The 17564-nt window shown below is 53.7% G+C and overlaps 1 protein-coding gene and 1 long non-coding RNA gene across 2 annotated transcripts in view; one reads left to right on the forward strand and one right to left on the reverse strand.

The window, feature by feature from the left end:
- Positions 1-17564, forward strand: part of ZBTB7C (zinc finger and BTB domain containing 7C) — a 152093-nt gene that overhangs the window by 26678 nt on the left and 107851 nt on the right. The window lies entirely within an intron of this gene.
- LOC115528700 lies at positions 8844-10047 on the reverse strand. The gene is made up of 2 exons (XR_003973355.1): positions 9949-10047; positions 8844-8897 (listed from the first exon to the last, which is right to left on the reverse strand). It is a non-coding gene; the product is annotated as an uncharacterized LOC115528700 (long non-coding RNA).

Genomic DNA, 17564 nt, shown 5'->3' on the forward strand with positions numbered 1-17564 from the left:
GATAACGAATTTTGACTGGAAGCACGTCAGCTCCGTTCACCTTGCTAAACATTTTATTTACCAACATTTATTGGGCACCTTCTACATGCTAGGCCCTGTGCTAAGTGCTAAATTAATAAACATTAAGTTTTATAATCCTTCTCAAGAGGAGTCCTTATAAGGTAAGAATGATCATTCTTCCCATTTTACAGACAGGGAAACTGAGGTTGGTATTAGAAAACTACCAGGATTCACACCAGGGCAGTCTGGTTCCAGGGTTCATGCTTTTAATTGCCAGATTTTATGTGTCAGGACAAAGGGGATAGGATAGGGGAAAAAGAAAAAAGAAAAAATAGGATAGGCCATGACCTCTACTCCCCCCAGATGCTTCGGAGCTAGTGGTAGAGAGGTAAACACAGGGCCTGGCATAGAGTAGGTGCTCAGTAAGTAAATTCATTAGTTAAGTGATGGTGAGGACATGGGTTGAACTGTTTGAAGGCAGGAATCTCCCTGCGTCCCCTGCCCCATTCCAGTAATGCCTGTACATAACAGACATCGAATAACCAAGAGAACCACAGAGACTGAGGGTGGAAGAGGTCACTAGTCTAGTCCTGGCATTTTTCAGTTGAAGGGACTGGCCCGGGAGAGGGGAAGGGATGTGCCCGGGGCGGCAGGGGTCTCTGGTCCGACGCTCCCTCTGCTCCGCATTCTGATTGGCTGCTTGGAAGCAGATGCGCTGAGAAAGATGCAGGTAAGAGCAGTTGACCCGGCCTCATTTTCCCCAGGCCCCTGGTTCTCACGCCCACCTCTGGGGACTTGCCTTCACCTTCGTGTTCCCCCTGAAACCGCCCCTTTCCCCCTCCCCCAGCACTAAAACAGGGCCTTCAAGGCCTTGAGATGGGTGAACCAAGCAGTGAGGCGAAGACCATGCTTGGCCCTCTTCCTCTGGGCCTCTCCTTGCCATCCTCTACCTTTGGAGTCTGCCTTCTTCTGTTCCCACCACGGCAGGGCAAGAGGGACAGGGGACACTCATTCCATGTGTTTGTTGAATGAACAAACGCCCCGGCACACCGCCCACGCCCACCAGCAACCGTTCAGAGCTGTGCGGCTCTAGCCCCAGCACACTTGCTCCAGATTCATAGATGGGAGAGTCCAAAGGGCCTTCAAGTTCATTGCCCCCCCCCCCCCCCCCCCCACCCCACCCAAGGCCTTCATTTTACTGATGAGAATAGTGAACACCTGGAAGGAAGAAGTCTTTGGTCAAGGACATGCAGGCCCATAGAGGCAGAGCTGGGCCAAGAAACAGGAGTCCTGCGTCCCAGTTCAGAGCCTGCGCTGAAGCGCATGGGCCGGTGGCTTTTGGGAAACCGTGTTCAGCCTGTAGCCTGTTAGGGCCAGCGTCATGAGAAAGCCAGCCACGGCTTGTTTGCCTGACACTTTTGCAGCCCTCCCCAAAGGCAAACCACCTGTCATTCCTGATGGGTGCCCTTGGCAGCAGCTACAACAAATCCACCAAAGCAAAGAGGAGAAGGAGAAGGAGAAGGAGGGCCAAGCCCAAGCCGGCGGGGGAGGGGGAGCGGGTGTCTGCCCCTGCTGGGAACCTGGGCACATTGAACTTGTCCGCTTGTCCGGCTCAGATACCATCTCGTTCCTGCTTGGCACACGTTTATCGAGCCCATGTGTTCCTCCTTGGCAAGACCTCGAAGGGAAAGGAAGTGGGACCGTCCCCAGGCCCTGGGGAAGGTGCCCGCTCCCCACCCTGTTCTGGCTCCAGCCCCTCCCTCCACCCCCAGCGGTGCCGCTGGGCTGACACTGAGTAGGATTAGAATTTTCTTCTGTGGGACGGTGGAGCACACACACTTGGGCTCTTGCCATTGTTCTGTCTTGGTTTGGGGGCTGCAGAGTCAGGCTTTGAACTGGGAGTTTGGGTTGAACACGCTCATAGGGCACCTGATAGGTGTCAGGACTGTTCTAAGCACTCTACCAATATTGGCTCGGGTAAAGCACCCAACGCCTTTTACAGATGAGGAACCTGAGGCAGAGAGAGAACTTACCTAAGGTCACACAGTGAGTGATCGCAGAGCCAACATTCGGGGTCTAGCTCCAGCATCCACACTCGCATCTGGGATCACAGGCTGCCTTTCCCCTGGGACAACCGGATCTTTGATGATTTGACAAATAATTCCACCAGCCCAGATCTGTCTCCCCATCTGTCGACTGGAGATCCCACCCGTAACCCCGTGGTCCCCCCTCAGATGGCAGCCTTGGGACGTGCAAAGGTCTCTACAGACAGGAGGGCTGGTTCTTATCTGACCACATTCTCCGAAGAGGGTGATTTATCCACCTGCTGTTTATTCTTTCACAGTGCAGCAGGCGTGGGAAGCAATAGCAGGAGGGGCCAGTGACTTCCCAGGGAGGATGCTGGACCCCCTTTGCCCACCGTGACCTTCTCATGTTCAACCCCAAACCAAACAGACCAGGTGTGTGTTATTTGTATGACATTTCTCTTATCGTGGTAGTTGTATGGTTGTTCTTGCTGTTAGCGCCCTTGTATATTGAGCGGCTCGCCTTGGTGAGTATAACACATGCCGCATAGAGGAGGCCAGCTGAGGCCCCTGAAGCTCTGTCCCCCGAGATTCGGTGGCCCCTCTGCCCTCACTCTCCATTTAGAATCACAACATGCCCGATCTTAAGCACTAGTCAGCTTTCAGCTAAAATGCTGGCCTGTGTTCAGAAGATGCCTGATCCCACCCCCAAAGCTTAAATCTGGGGAAACCGTCTGAGTGACGACAGGTAGGTGCCATACCCGCCAAAGGACACCCGGACAGGCCCCTGAAGGGGCTCCCTCTGCTCTCCTCAACCCTCCTCTCTCCTCTTTATTGCCCAACATCATCCCTGAGCCAGAAAACAGGCATTTTTCTAGGGCACTTAAACTTTACTTTAGAATTTCACATTCCCTGTGGCTCCCAAGTACCTTGATTTCCACCCCCGCACCCCCCTCCAACTGAAGCAAGGAAAGGGGGAAAGGTGTGATGGTAAAAACTGGCATAATTGGAGCTCAGAAAGATGTTACAAGGCTTCTCATCCAGTGTTTGGACGGTGCTTATGTTCTTTTTCTTTTCTCTTTTTTTTTTAATGTTTATTTTTGAGAGAGAGAGAGAGATGGAGCGTCAGCAGGGGAGGGGCAGAGAGAGAGGGAGACACAGAATCGGAAGCAGGATCCAGGCTCCGAGCTGTCAGCACAGAGCCCGATGCAGGGCTCGAACTCATGAGCCGTGAGTTCATGACCTGAGCCGAAGTGGGTCGCTCAACCGACCGAGCCACCCAGGCGCCCCTTGCGTTCTTAAAATGGATATAGAGTTCATTTTGACCAACCACAGCAGCTAAAATCTGGTGGCCACCTCATGTGGCCAAGGAAAATGAGTAATGTTCAATTCATTACCAGGAGGCAGCAAGAAAAGAAAATGACAGTCCCTTCTGGGCGCCATATTCTTCGAGTGCTTTCTTTTACATACGAGACTTAACTGGAGCCTCAGAACGCTTCTACAAGGCAGGACTTGCCCATTTGACAGACCGGAAAACTGATGCCTGAAGAGGGAAGTAGGAAGTGGTAGAGAACAGGAAAAGTGGAGCCCCACGGGGCTGGTGTACCTCCCCTAGTCTTGATGGTTGGGCGTCTTGGTATGGAATCTATGGCCGTCCCGGACTGGGCACACCCATCTCGGTGGTGTTCGTTCTGGGTGCGGATCTTAAACCCAGATCTATCTTCTTCCTTATTTTCCGCTTGCTTTATTGTCTCTTCCTAATTTTTTTTTTTTTTTTACATACGTTTGCCTACAAATGTACTTGTAGGCACGTTTGTAAGCTGGTTCAAATCCTTTCCAGAGAAGATGGGCTAGAAATGCACACAGTCCTCCCCAGGATGTCATTGTTAATCATTTCATAAGGTCTCCTCTGGGGGAGATGGTTGCAGATTAGGCAATAGTTTCCTTAGTAACCTTAGACACACCCTATTTCCTTAGGGATAAGGCGAGGGTGCCGGTCTTTAGGGGCTCTGAGGAGCCTTGCAACTCTGACGGGCTGAGGGAGATCTGAAAGTCTGGTGTTTCTAGAATAGTCCTGGCTGCCCTAAACCAGTGGTTCTCAGCCTGGGCGGACGAGTAAAACACGGAACCTCGAAGCATCTGTCTTTCCCCCACGCCATAGTAATGTTACGGCAGCAAGAAGGAAATAATTGGCAACTTCAAAGCAGTAAAGTCCATATAATGTAACAGAGAATATTACGAGGGAAGCATCACTTAATTGGCTTCCTCCTCTATCTGGGACGGAGCCAAGAACCTGAGTGGAACATAAAACCATACTGAACCCCAAGAAGTCACAGAACAGGTTGTCATGCTCATTTCCTGGGGCCGGTGTGACTGGGGGGCCCATCGGCTCTTGTTTCATACACAATTCTAACTTACACAGTTTTTTGGTTTCCAACCTACATCACGGAACCAGCTGGAGCAGTTGAGAACACAGGATGGAGGGTGGCTAACGCACACTCGGCTTTGCATCAGCTCTTTCCGTGTTTGGTGGCTCACGGAAGCAGCACTGCCTGATGCCTGGCACTGTCGGGCGGGCGAGAGGCTCTGGAACTTTCTGTTACGCAAATGTCTTCAGATTGTTTAAGCAATTCCCATGAATGGACTAGGGCTTGAACATCTTTGCAGTGACGATGTGGTTTGGAGGGTGTCTTGCTTAATCTGAATACCCAGATGCCAGCCAGAGGCACCTGCAGGTAAGAGGTGACGAGAGATAGCAAGAAGCAGGGAAGGGGCATGGGGGACGTGCGTCATGGAAGGGTGCTCACCATCAAATGGCTAGTGAGGAAAACGGGGTGAAAACAAGTGCCTTGAATAACAATAGAATCCTAAACACATAAGGTTATTCTCAATGTATGTGATGACTTTGAATATTAAGAGACACAAAGTTTTATTTTCTGAAATGAAAGGAAATGCCAGAGCTGAGAGGACTGTAGAGTCGGGAGAGCGACCCTCTGAGAACTGACCAGGGTGGATTTCTTCCACCCCCATGGAAGAAAGGCAGTTGTGGGGTTGGCCTGGTTTCTGGAGTGCGGTCACTAGCCACAGTCTCCTGGGATCCCCATTCTCCCTGGCCAAGCTCAGCCCTCACGCTGCCCCAGAGGGCAGACCCTGTCTTCCATGCCTGGGTTTCCTTAAGGCTCACTGAGTCCTTTGCGAGAGGTTCCTCTCATTCCCTCCAGGGCCTGGGATCCAACCCAGACTGTTTCCTCCTGCCTTAACTGACCTCCTAGCTGTTCAGATAGACTCCTGACCCCTATTTGTGCCTGCTTGGTAGGATCCCAGGTGACAGGGCCACACGTCTGGCATCGTGCCTAGCCGTGACCTTGCTTGCTTACTTGGAACTCAGGCAGCGTGCTGTGCCCAAAGACTTCTCAGATTCTGTGCCCGCTCGGCCTCTGGACTTGACAAGACTGGCGTAGTCCTCCCCTTCAGGTTTTCCCGGCCACAACCTCATCTGCGACCTCATCTACCCCCACCTCCCTGGCCCTGTCCTCGGGGTTGGCCATCCCTACTGCCCACTGCGTTTCTTGCTTTCCAGGCCCTGGGGTTTTCAGATCAAGATCAAAACCCCAGAGAAGGGATGCACTGAAACAACCACTGATTTCAGTTAAGGACCATGATCCCACCTGCACATGAACTTCACAAGAACATTTCATGAGGCACTGAACCTTGGCCTCAAAGACTATATAGCCAAATTCCAAAGACACTTGGGTTATGCCTCTGAATGTACGCTCGAGTGAGTGGCTCAGGGTGGATTGATTCACAGCGCCAGTGGCTACTGCCCCTTTTTGTAGGACTTTTGAAATTGCAGCTCTAGATTTGGGTAATTTATCATCTTGGTGCTGCCTGAGGCATAGGCTATGTTTTATCCATTCCTTCTTCCTTCCTTCCTTCCTTCCTTCCTTCCTTCCTTCCTTCCTTCCTTCCTCCCTCCCTCCCTCCCTCCCTCCTTTCCTTCCTTCCTTCCTTCTCCTTTGACCATGGCAGTGAGCCCCCTGGGCCTTTTCTGTGCCCCAGTCATCAGGCAGGCCCCAAGAAGGAAGCCAGCTCCTGTACCTCTGTGCTCTGCATTACCCAGCAAGAGACAGAGACGCAGAAAAAGAGTGTGAGTGCAGTCCAGCCCCCTCCACTTCCTAGCTGACCTCCAGCAGGCTATTTAGACCCCCTTGGACCTCAATACCTTTATCTGTAAAATGAACATGCTGATACTCACTTTGGAAACTTGTTGTAAGGATACGATTAAGAAAATGAACATAAAGCCTTTATATATATATATATATATATATATATGTATATATATATGTATATATATATATATACATATATATATATACATATATATATTCTGACTCTTATTAGATGGTCAGTAAATGGGAGGGATTACTATTACTACGTCTACTATTACCATTTTTTTTTTTTTTTTAGCAAGTATAGACAATCAGCCTGGGTAATTTCAAGTATATTCACTGCGCTATCCCTTTGAAGGCATAGAGAACAGTAGGGTTCAAGTGGTCATGGTCCAGGTTTTTTGGTGGAAGATGAATATGGGGCTGATTGCTGAGGACAGGACGTGACTGCTCTCTAAGGCTGTATCTAGCCCCAGCTCCGGACCTGCCCACCTAGCTTCCAGTACCCACTGTTTCAGCTACAGCTGTTTGCTTGGGGGCTAGTGACATTACATCCCTGGGCCTCTGTTTCCTCCCTCGTAAAATGGGAGGTATGATACTGTGCAAACCACCAGGGCTGCTGAGCAGTAAACAAGATAATACTCCTAAAGTACTCAGCACTGTGCCGAACACCCACTAAGTGCTTGAGAAGGGCTTGCTGTGATTGTTTTCAAGCGCATCCCGTCTTACGCAAGAGATAGTTCTGGAAAAGTTGTGAAGCCAAATCCCCTTTTCCCACTAAATGGCTTCTCCACTTTGAGAAGGCTTTATCTTTGCCTAGGAGCATCTTTGGAGGGCAGTGACTGGAAAGTAAGAAACCTAGATGGTACGAATATTGATTCTTTACAGTCTCTGCAAAAAGTTCTCCCTTCCTCCCTCCCTCCCTTCCTCCCTCCCTCCTTCCCTTCCTCCCTCCCTTCCTTCCTCCCTCCGTCTGTCCCTCCCTCCTTTTCTCCCTCCTTTCCTCCCTTCCACCCGTCCTTCCTTCCTTCCTCCCTCCCTTCCTTCTTTCCTCCCTCCCTCTCTCCCTCCCTCCCCTCTTCCTTCCTTCCTTCCTTCCTTCCTTCCATTCATTTATCAAATGTATCCACCCATCCATCCATCCATCCATCTATCATCAACCTATCTGAGAAGGACCACCTGTAATTATCTCCTCTCTCCTTACCCTGGGTAAAAACATATATATAATTCCTACAACAGACAGTTCTGACTTCTCAATGACTTCCACTTTTCATCTAACTTTTATTTTTTGAACTTTTAGAGGGGGTCATAAACTTTTTTGAAAATCTGTTAAGCTCTATGGGCTGTCTTCCCAGAAAAAGGAACACGCTCACATACTCATGCAATTTCCATATGATTAGCTGGGGGGTTGGGAATCCTCTGCACCCCCAGACACCTTGGTAAGGACTGCCCCCCCCACCCCGGCTAAAGCCAGAACCCAGTTTTCTCATGGGAACAACCCACATCCCAGTAGCAGATGGAGGCCTAGGCATGTGCTCAAGGCCCCCCATTTGGACTCCTTTGTCTGCCACCCTGGGCCCCAACTCCTTTGCGTCTTAACTTTCCCCCTGGGGCCCCCACTGCTCTGGCCAATCTGGCCTGGCCTTTGTCCTTCCCCGGGACCGTCACCTCGCCTTTGTCCCACTCCTTCCCCGTCCACTTATCTGCATCTAACCCACGGCTCAAGTATGTGATGGCCTCCTCGGAGGAATCAGAGAGTTCACTCAGGATGTGGAGCTTGAGCAGACAAGGGAGAGGCCCGGTTTTACAGGCAGAAAAACAATGAAATGCACTGAAACGTGAGCTCCTAGCTGAGGTCAGAGCTGGCAGGGAGGGGTGGGGGACAGAGAGTGACCTGCCAGACTTGATTTCTCCCTCCTGCCTGGTTGGAGACTGAGGAAGTCGGCCGTGTCGAAACATCCTGGCCCCTGAATGAGAAATCCCTGGGTTCTTGTCCCAGTTCTGGCACGGACTGAATGTGTCACTTGACATAGGTCACAGGTCACTTCAGCAATGCAGCCTCAGTTTCCTTATCTTTAACTGAGGGGTGGAAATGCTGGCAGCACTGTGATGAAATCGACACTCTTGCACGTTGCAGGTGTTGGCCCAAATGTGCAGCCTTTCTGGAAAATGCAATTTAGTGCTATTATGGTAGGAGCCATAAAAATGTTCATACCCTTTTCGTCCTTTGTTCTGAGAATGGACTTTAAGGCACGAGTCCGCATAAGGGCAAGCGTGCATAAGGATGTTCACGCCCACATTATCCATAACATGGAAGAGTCCCAAGTGCCTGAGAGTAGGGACAGCTACCTGCACAGCGGTGTCTCTAGTCCTTGGCATGCTCTGCCGCTGTTGAAACTGGCTGATGCGGAGAACGTGTAAGGAACAGTCCAGCAGTTGGAAAACCTCCTCCTTGGCCCCGCCTCCCAGCACCCACCTGCAGGACTTATGTCAATGACAACGTCCCTCAGATTCTGATTCAGTGGGCCGGGCGTGGGGGTGTGGGGGGTGCCAGGAATCTGCGTTGTAACCATCTGCCCAGAGACTCGAGCAGAGGATCGGAGGTCCACGTTCGGAAAGGCATCACCATGCCTGGGTTTGATCTCCATAGTGGCCATTCAGTTCTGGTCTGTCCTCCCGTCCATCCTGCAGCCGTAACCTTGACCTATGGAAGGTGCCAGCTTCAATGAGAAGGTCCCTGCCACCCTCACAGGATGGGGAGGGTCCCTGTGCTGACCCTCCAGCCTGCCTAGTTCGTCTGGCCCTGGGGAAGGGCTGCGGGCTGTCCTGGCCGTACCCAGCAGTCCCTGGCAATGGCATGCTGACCAGCTCTAGGGGTGAGGCCGACCTCTGCCTGAGCACGCTCTAACGCCAGTTAGAGCATCCAGAGGGTGTCAGAGCCTGTCCACTGCTTCATCCAACAGAGAAACTGCTGGTGCACACCCCTCCCCCATCAACAATCAGCCGCCCAGCCCAGCAGCCCATCCTTCCACTCGCTGGGCCCCTCGGTATACACCCTCCCACATCCCCCAACACACCCCTGCACACACACACCTACATGCACACACGTGGTCCTGCCCACATCTTCCTCATTCCCGACACTGCCTTTTCTCTTCCTGGTCAGACCGCTGTGAAGGGACACATGGGCCCCCAGGGTGTATTTGTGATGCCCAAAGGGTACCAACAGCGCGGTTGGGTGATGGGGCCCTCACACATCTGCGGGGACCCAGGAGCGACAGGCCAGCTTTCGCCAGGGTCAGTAAAGAGAACTTGGGTCAAGGCCAGAGTTTGCGGCCAGTGTCGCCTGGCCCTCAGCTCCCCAGGCTGTCTAGACCCGCAGGCTCCTGTCTCAGGAGTGTCATTTCACACCGCGGAGTTAGCTCTTTGCCTAGCCTGAGCTTCTTAGTTTAGTTGATTTTTGTTTTTTAGTTTTCTGGGTATAAACACCTCCTTTAAAAAAATGGTATCCCTAGGGGCACAGAGTTTTGCTTTGCAGATAGGTCTGCTCGGTGGCCGAGCTAGGGAAGAGGGAGAGTGCTGGGAGTACTGAGCACTGAGTACTGAGCACTGAGTGCATAGCAGCCCCACCACTTCTCCTGGGTTGGTCTTGGGTAAGTCACCCCTGCCTTCACTCCGTGTCCTCACTCTGCATGGGGTGCAGTCCTGGCTCTCCCCGCTTCTCGGCGGGGGGGGGCAGTGATGGCGGCCTCACCCACCTGACTTCCTGGCAGATGGTTGTCTAGTCATTGTCTTTCCTACTAGAAGGTCAGCTCCATGAGGATGGGGAGATCTTGACATGTTCACCACTTTATAGCCAAAGCCTGGAGTAGTGGGGGTGGGGCACAAACAGGCAATTACTACAGACCTGGGAGAGGAAGGGAGGAGAGAGGGAGGGAGGGAGGAGGGAGAAGGGAGGAGGAACCTGCCTCCCCTGTCAGGTAATGCTGCCCCCTTTCCCTCCGCTGCCCCCTTGGCCAGGTCCTGGCTGAGCCCTCCTCCTCCCCAAGGCTCCCAGCTCTGAGGTGACAGGCCCAGTCACCCAGAGCCCTGGAGGCTCTTGGCACTTTCTCCTCCCCCCACCGTGGGTGCCTAACTGCGTCACCCAATACAATCCACAATCCGAGAGGAGGGCGAGGTCTTGGCAACCCTGGGGCCCTGGGGCTGTGAGCGGCAGCTGGCTGGGACCCGGCCACTCACTCTGTCTATTGTACAGGCGGCCAGACTCTGAGCCCTGCCCAGAGTCCCAGCCAGGTGGGGTACTTTCCCCTAGCTTCCCCAGAGGGAGCACTTCCGGGACCCCGTGCTCAGCCAGCACCTCCCCTCCAAGGGCCCAGGGTCAGGGCAAGCTCTGGCTGGTCTTTCAGCACACCTGAGAAGCAGGAGGCAGCTCCAAGTATCCCAGCCTCCCTTCTGGGCCCCACTCTCACCTTCCAGCTCCCAAAGGACAGGGCAGCCAAAGGCCAGGCGGCCACAGCTCTGCTTCCCCGGATCTCCTCTGCGTGCTCCAAGAGGGGGAGAGTTTGGTCAAGGAGCCTGGCCCACTGCCAGGAGGTTCCGGATGACTGGGTCTGCCCCCCTCCCAAAACATGGTGGCAGAAATGTGTGTCGCATTGGCAACCGGCAGATTTGGATAACCTTTGTGACCACAGAAAGGGCTGTCAGCGCAGAGCCTAGATCCAAAGTGCGAGGCTCCTTCTCTGTTCCTGATGCTAAACAGCTACGGATTGTTATTTAAATCGGCATGTAACTGCGTTTCAGTGAAATCTGATCTGTGGATGAAAGTGATAGAGCCTCTCATCGCGGTAAAGTCCCTTGCGATGATGATAATAGATAATGGCTCGAGCAGGGAGCTCGGAATAGTGAGGACTTGGCGTGTCCTCGGAACTGGGAAGCCACAGGGCCACCTAGACAGAGGCTGGCACCCCTGAAGTGCAACCTCTTCCTCTTGCCCCAACGGCTAGGGTGAGTTTTCTCTCAATTTGCCTCAACATTTAAGTAAACATTTGTGGAGCACCTGAGAAGTGCAAAGTGGGACGTCAGATGGAGCCAATATTCACTCTGGTGAGTGAACCAGAAGGGGAGAGAGGGAGAGAGGCAGGGGAAGCGAAGGAGGGGGAGAGAGGGAGGGGGAGTGAGGGCGAGGGACACTAAGACCCAGACTAACTGCCCTAACCTGCTCTAATGCTACAAGTATCCACCCTGTCTAGTGTGGTATGATTATGAGGGACCCTCTCTCCTCTGTTTCACGAATTTTCTCTAATATGGGAGAACTTCATGTATTTTTTTTCAAATATATTTCATATATATTAATATTCTCTTAAAGTCACATATTCATATATAATATATGAATTACAAATTATATTTATATAATATAAAGAATATTAATGTCACTAGAGTTCTTCTTCCTTGATTTCAAAGGCCTCCTTTCTGCCACTCACTCACTTTTTTGGTCTGCGTCTCAGTTTCCTCGGTCTGCCCTCCCGGGTTGTTGCGAAGAAGGCCAGGTAGGAAGGCCCAGTAGAAAGCCACTGGGAGTTAAAGCACTGCACCCACACAAGGTGACATCCTCGGAGGTCAGGCCTCAGACCGGGGGCGCTGGGGGGAACATGACTGCTGGGACGGAAAGCCCTAGATAAAATCTGCCCTGACTTGGTGCTCGTTCTCTCCGAAGTAACTGCTTTCTCTGGACGAGCCCCAGTTTCCATGCTTGCGCGGCAGGGTGTGCTGTGGGGATGGTGGCCAGTCACGGCCCTGAGCAGGCTAAGTCCTCACAAACTGACTTGTCTAAAGTGTCAGCAGGACGGACAACAGAAGCAGAGCCTTCTCAAAGCCATCCAAGGTACAGCATGGCCAAGTTTCTCTTCTTGTCTATTTAACGGTGCTTGTAGTTTCTTGGAGAGCGAAGGCCCACCCAGCTGCCGAGCACCAGGCCTCGAAAGGCTCTGGGTCATCATCTCATCCATGGCCCCCATTGACAGAGGAGGAAGCAGAGGATCTGGGAGGCCGTGTGACATCCTCGAGGGCACAGATCCAGAACTAGATCCGTTCTGCCTGTCTCCCAGATCTGAGGCTCTCTCAACAAATCTTTGCCTCGCGCGTTTACCAGGGGCCTATCGTGTCTCAGATACACGCAGTGAAAAAGACACACGAGGTCCCTGCCCACAAGCAGCCTCTATTCTAGTGGGAGGGACAGTCAGAAAATAATTCCGTGTAAGCAAGCAGTTAAATAAAAATATGCACGTGGCATGGGTGCTTTGATCAAAGGTCTGAAACAGATGATGGTGAGGGACGTTTCTACTTTATCTGTGGTGGTCAAGGAAGGCTTGCCTGAGGAGGTGATGTTTCTTTTTTTCCTTTGTTTTTTTAATGTTTATTTATTTAGTTTTGAGAGAGACAGAGAGAAAGAGAGACCTGACCGTGAGGAGGGGAGGGGCAGAGAGAGTGGGGGGCAGAGAATCCCAAGCAGGCTCCACGCTGTCCTCTCAGAGCCTGATGCAGGGCTCAAACCCACAAACCGTGAGATCATGACCTGAGCCGAAATCAAGAGTCAGACACTCAACTGATTGAGCCCCCCGGGTGCCCTGGAGGTAATGTTTCTGTTAAGACCTGGCATAGGGGGCGAGCATGTCAGGCCAAGGAATCCGCACATGCGAAGTCCCACAACAGGAAGGACAAAGAACTCAACCAGAGGATGGGGGCAGAAGGCACGGGTGAGCTTGGAGTGAGAAGCAGGAATTTTGCTGAGCCTCAGGGGCTGTGGCGAGCAGTTTGGACTGCACTTGAAGTGTCCTGTGATGTGACCAGATGCACGTTTTAAGAAAATTACCCAGGCAGCCTTGTGGCCCTGGGCTGAAGGAGCAGGACAGGAATGGGAGCAGGAGGGCCACTTAGGCGGTCTCTGCAGAGGTCCAGGCCAGAAGGGATGGTGGCCCAGCAGAGGGCAGTGGTGGAGGAGGTGGCAGGAAGAGAGTGGATTCAAGATCTATTTTGGAGATAAACTTGCGGATGGATGGATCGGCAGGGGTGGGGTGCGGGCTGGGAGGGACGGGGAGGCAGCGAGGGTGGCTCTGAGTTTCCCGTCTGAGTAACACTCAAAACCATTGCTGTGCAAATTCTCTAGGGAAGACTTGCTCTGGTGCTTTTCACTAGTCCACCCTCCATCTCAGCCTCCTCCTGGCTAATAATAGCCTCCTGGTTTGGTGAGAGTCATCAGCAGCTGGAGAAACTGAGGTACACATCAGCAAAGCAAACCACTCCTAAGAGAACCGGCTGTAGGAGCTAGACAAAGAGCCAGAGCTGAGCCCCAGAAGCAGCCTTTGGGTGCCAGAATTCTTTTTTTTTTTTTTTAAGTTTATTTTGAGAGAGAGAGAGAGAGCGAGCGAGTGCATGAGCAGGGGAGGGCCAGAGAGAGAGAGGGAGTGAGAAATTCCCAAGCAGCCTCTGCACTGTCAGCTGGGAGTCCATCCGACTCAGGGCTCGAACTCACAAACCCCTGAGATCATGACCTGAGCCAAAATCAAGAGTCAGACACTTAACCCACTGAGCCACCCCAGCGTCCCTGGGCACCAGAGCTCCGAAGACTGCGGTATCACGCCCGATGTTACAATTTATCAAGTCCTGTGACCTTGACCAAGCGGCAAGACCTCTCTGAGCCTATTTCCTCATCAGTAGCATGGGGGGTGGGGGGGGGCGGGGTATGAGAGGATCTGTCTCTTGGTGCGGTTGCAGGGTTGTAGTCGGGGGTAGACCCTCAATAGATATGTGTTATCTCTAGTTCTAGGTAGTACGGCTCATCTCTGTACCCACCTCTCTGTACATGTGTGCAAACATAGCCTGTGTGTGTGCATGCTCGTTCAGAAGCCGTCTGTGCGCTTACGTCACCGCTGATGACCAGGCAGCACTGAAGTTTCAAGTTAAGACAGTAGCGGGTTCGCTCACTGGGCTTCTGTTTAGCCCTCTGAGCCGTGCTGGGTGGTTGAAGAAGGAGCGTTCACCCTCCCTGGAACAAGAGTGAGTTGTGGGTTTGGAGGCAGATGTGAAAAGCAAGGCGTCTGTAAGCCAGCCTGTTTCCAAGAGTTCTGACCGACCTGACCCAGGAAGAGGGGTGGGGGTGGGAAAGACTGGAGAGAGGAGTGGGGGGCGGGGAGCGAGAGGGAGGGGTCCACAGAGGGCCCAGGAAGAAGCCACATCCCAAAAGGAAATGCACAATAACAGATGTAGAGTCCGGCCAGCCCAGAGCCCCTTCTGTGGGTGGCTTTGGTCGCCTTCTCGGTCCCTTCCCCCACCCCACCCCACCCCACCCCTCCGAGAGAGCCGCCTTTATGTTTCTGTTCCCAAGAGGCACCTGGCACGGAGACTGAGAACAAGGAGGCAAGGCTGGAGGGGCCAAGGGGTAGGGCTCTCCACTTTTTGCCCAGAGCCCTTCCGAAGGGCGTGTCCCAACTGGGCACACACAGACAGTGATTAAGGAGGAGGGAGGGGGGGAGGGATGACATTCACTGTCCACTGCGGGGGCCCAGCCGGTGGGCTGGAGAGTGGCCAGCCCTTCCCCCCCAGGCTCTTGGCCGCAGTATCCTCGGCCCTGGCACCACCCACTGGCCTACTCAGACACTCCTTCGGTTGGGGCTGGAGCCCTGCTAGGAGGGGCCGCCTGGGGGCAGGCTGGGCTAGGCACCGCAGCTCTCCCCCACCCCTCCTGGCAGCCTCCCTCCACCACCCCTCTGCCTACATCCAGCTCCAGCTGGGTTTGAAAGACGTGCTCCAGCCCTCCCTCCCTCCCTCCTTCCCCTGAAAGCAGTCCCTGCCCTGCGCTCTCTTTCAGCCAGAAGCTGCACCTATAAACTGGGTCCATCACACAGACCCCGACCTGCTGCTGTACCCACCTCGACAGCCTTCTCAACCAGGCCGGCTGCCCCCTCCCCAAGCCTTCATTCCCGCACCTGACATGCCTTCCTGCTCACAGTAGCACAAACTTCCAGAGCCGTCTAGCCTACCTCCTGGAGCCCTCTCCAGATGATCCCTGTCTTCCTGACTGTTCTCAGCTCCTTGTCTGCTGTGCAAAATTAGCACCCTGTCTTGATGGACCCTGCACCATGCGCTATGGGCCCTGCCCCACACTGGCCAACCCTCGGTGCTTTATCTCCCCACCCACCAGACGTGAGGCCCACCCCACGGCACCCACCCCACCCCACCTCTGCCCAGGACATTGAGGCAAACCCCTGTGGGTGCACGACAAACACTTCTGGACCGATACTGATTCCGTCCAGGTCATGTGGTGGCACTTTTGCCTACCGGGTCTGGGAGTGGAGTATGGAGTTACACATGATTGGATATTTAATTAGCGACTTTGTGGACAAAGGGATTTGACTTTTCGTTCTTTGGCTTGGGTGTTCCGGGAGTACGTGGTTTTTGATAAAAAGCTATGGAGTCATCCAGTCTTGGAAACTGTCCACCTGCCCTGGTTAAGTGCTTCCCCTTCTGAACTTCAGTGACTGATTCCCTGATTTAGCACCCCCTCCCCACCCTACTCCACACCTCCCTGGCTCTGAGACCCTCTGTTGCCTCGCACACCATCCATGGCCCTCCCACCACAGCAAGCAGGGACTGACAGACTCATCTTTGCCTTTGCCCATGGGTATTTACAGTTTTAGAACCACAGGGAGAGACCCTTCCTACCTTCCCGAAGCAGTTTTGCCTGCCTGGTACAGGCTTTGTGCAGGGCGTGGCTCACAAAGGAATGAATCACTAACACTGGAATTTCAGGCAGGGGGCACCTGTTGGAGGAGATATTTTAGTCGGAACCATCTTCCTAGCGTTCTTGACCTTCACGGACTGACGGACCTTTGGGATTTACCTTTGACTCTGGGGTACTTTAAGGCTAGTGGCCTGGCCTTGGAAGAGGGGCAGAGGCCACAGAGGGCCAGGACCCCCATTGGTCTCCTTTGGTTTGTGGGGCTTCTCCATGGCACGCGGAGATGCTGATCACCAGGGAAGAAGAGCTCCCCTTGGCTCCTCCCATGTTTCTGAGAACTGCCAGCCTAGGTACCAAGGGGTTAACGGACGATTTCCCCCAGGTGAAGGACAGTTCCAGAGGAAAGAGGGAATGTGGCTTTAAGGAGCAGCTTGGGAGAGGGTGCTGTAGCCACACCTCCCTGTGATTGGCGGTTGGCCCACCCCACACGCGGACTGTTGGATCTCCGGTTGGCATTTCTGAGTCAGGCTTCGAATGGAGACAAAGCAATGGAAAGCCTGTCAGATATGTTTGCCGTGGGTGAGCCCTGTCCGCGGGTGCCCCCGCGCAGGCCCCTTGACTCCACCTGGGCCAAACCCAGGTGGACACCCTGGTGGAGGGAGCTGCCGTTCTGTGCTTCCTTCCTGCGCTTCCCTGTGTTTTGTATGCCCCTTGAATGCTTGCAGTACAGTGTTTGATGTGGTGAAGTTACATTCAAGACCCTTTGAGCAGAAGACGTAATTCTGGTAATTTTATTGGGCTCAGGTTTCAGGCAAATGGAAGTAAAATTGCCTTTAAAAACAAGAGACACACAGAACTGAGTCAAACAATAATAATAAAAGGCTGCCCTGGTTTGAGAAAAGTGGTAAGGCATTTTGTGAAACATTCGGAGGGAAGAAGAAATAACTGAGGAGACCAGGAGAGAGGCGGGGTGGGGGGGGGGTGGGGGGTGGGGAGGAATCCTTTACCATCCCTACGTTCATTTCTGCTTTACCTTTAGGAAAGAGCTTCGTTTGCGTGCTCTAAAGTGAAGCCTAAAGCGCCACTAGTGAAGTTGGTCCTTGTCCCGCGCTTAGCAGTACAGGTGGACGACAGGGGCTGCCTGCCAAATACTTTGGTTGGAGGGAGGGGTGGGAGTGCTCTCTTCAAAACCACTCCTGGAATGGCTTAACTCGCCCAGCGCGAATCAATGACAACCTCCCGCCGGCCGCGGCAGGCTCCCCTGAGCAGCGCTGCCGCGTGGATCCCCAGCCCGGGACCCTGGCGGCGCTCAGGACACGGCCCGGGTACGAGCGCAGCGCCCCCGGGGCGGTCAGGTGGGTGTGCGGCGACCCGGCCCGGGCGGCGGGGCGGCGGAGGGAGGTAAGGGGGGAGCCGTTCGGGGCGCCGCGGGGACCCCCTGGCCCCGGGCGTGGGCTCCGACCGGCCGGATGGGAGTGGCGGCAACGGCAGCAATTTCAAACCCGCTTCGGGCCGGCCGAGCGCGCCGGGGACACGGGGGCCGGGGCTCCTGGGCTACCGGCGGGGCGCGCGGCCGCGTCCCTCCCGGCCGGACGCAGAAGAGAGTCTGGAACTCTGTAGAGCAACTCTCCTGGCTTGCTC

The sequence above is a fragment of the Lynx canadensis genome, chromosome D3 (genome assembly GCF_007474595.2).
Source record: "Lynx canadensis isolate LIC74 chromosome D3, mLynCan4.pri.v2, whole genome shotgun sequence".
In the NCBI taxonomy this organism is placed as follows: domain Eukaryota; kingdom Metazoa; phylum Chordata; class Mammalia; order Carnivora; family Felidae; genus Lynx; species Lynx canadensis.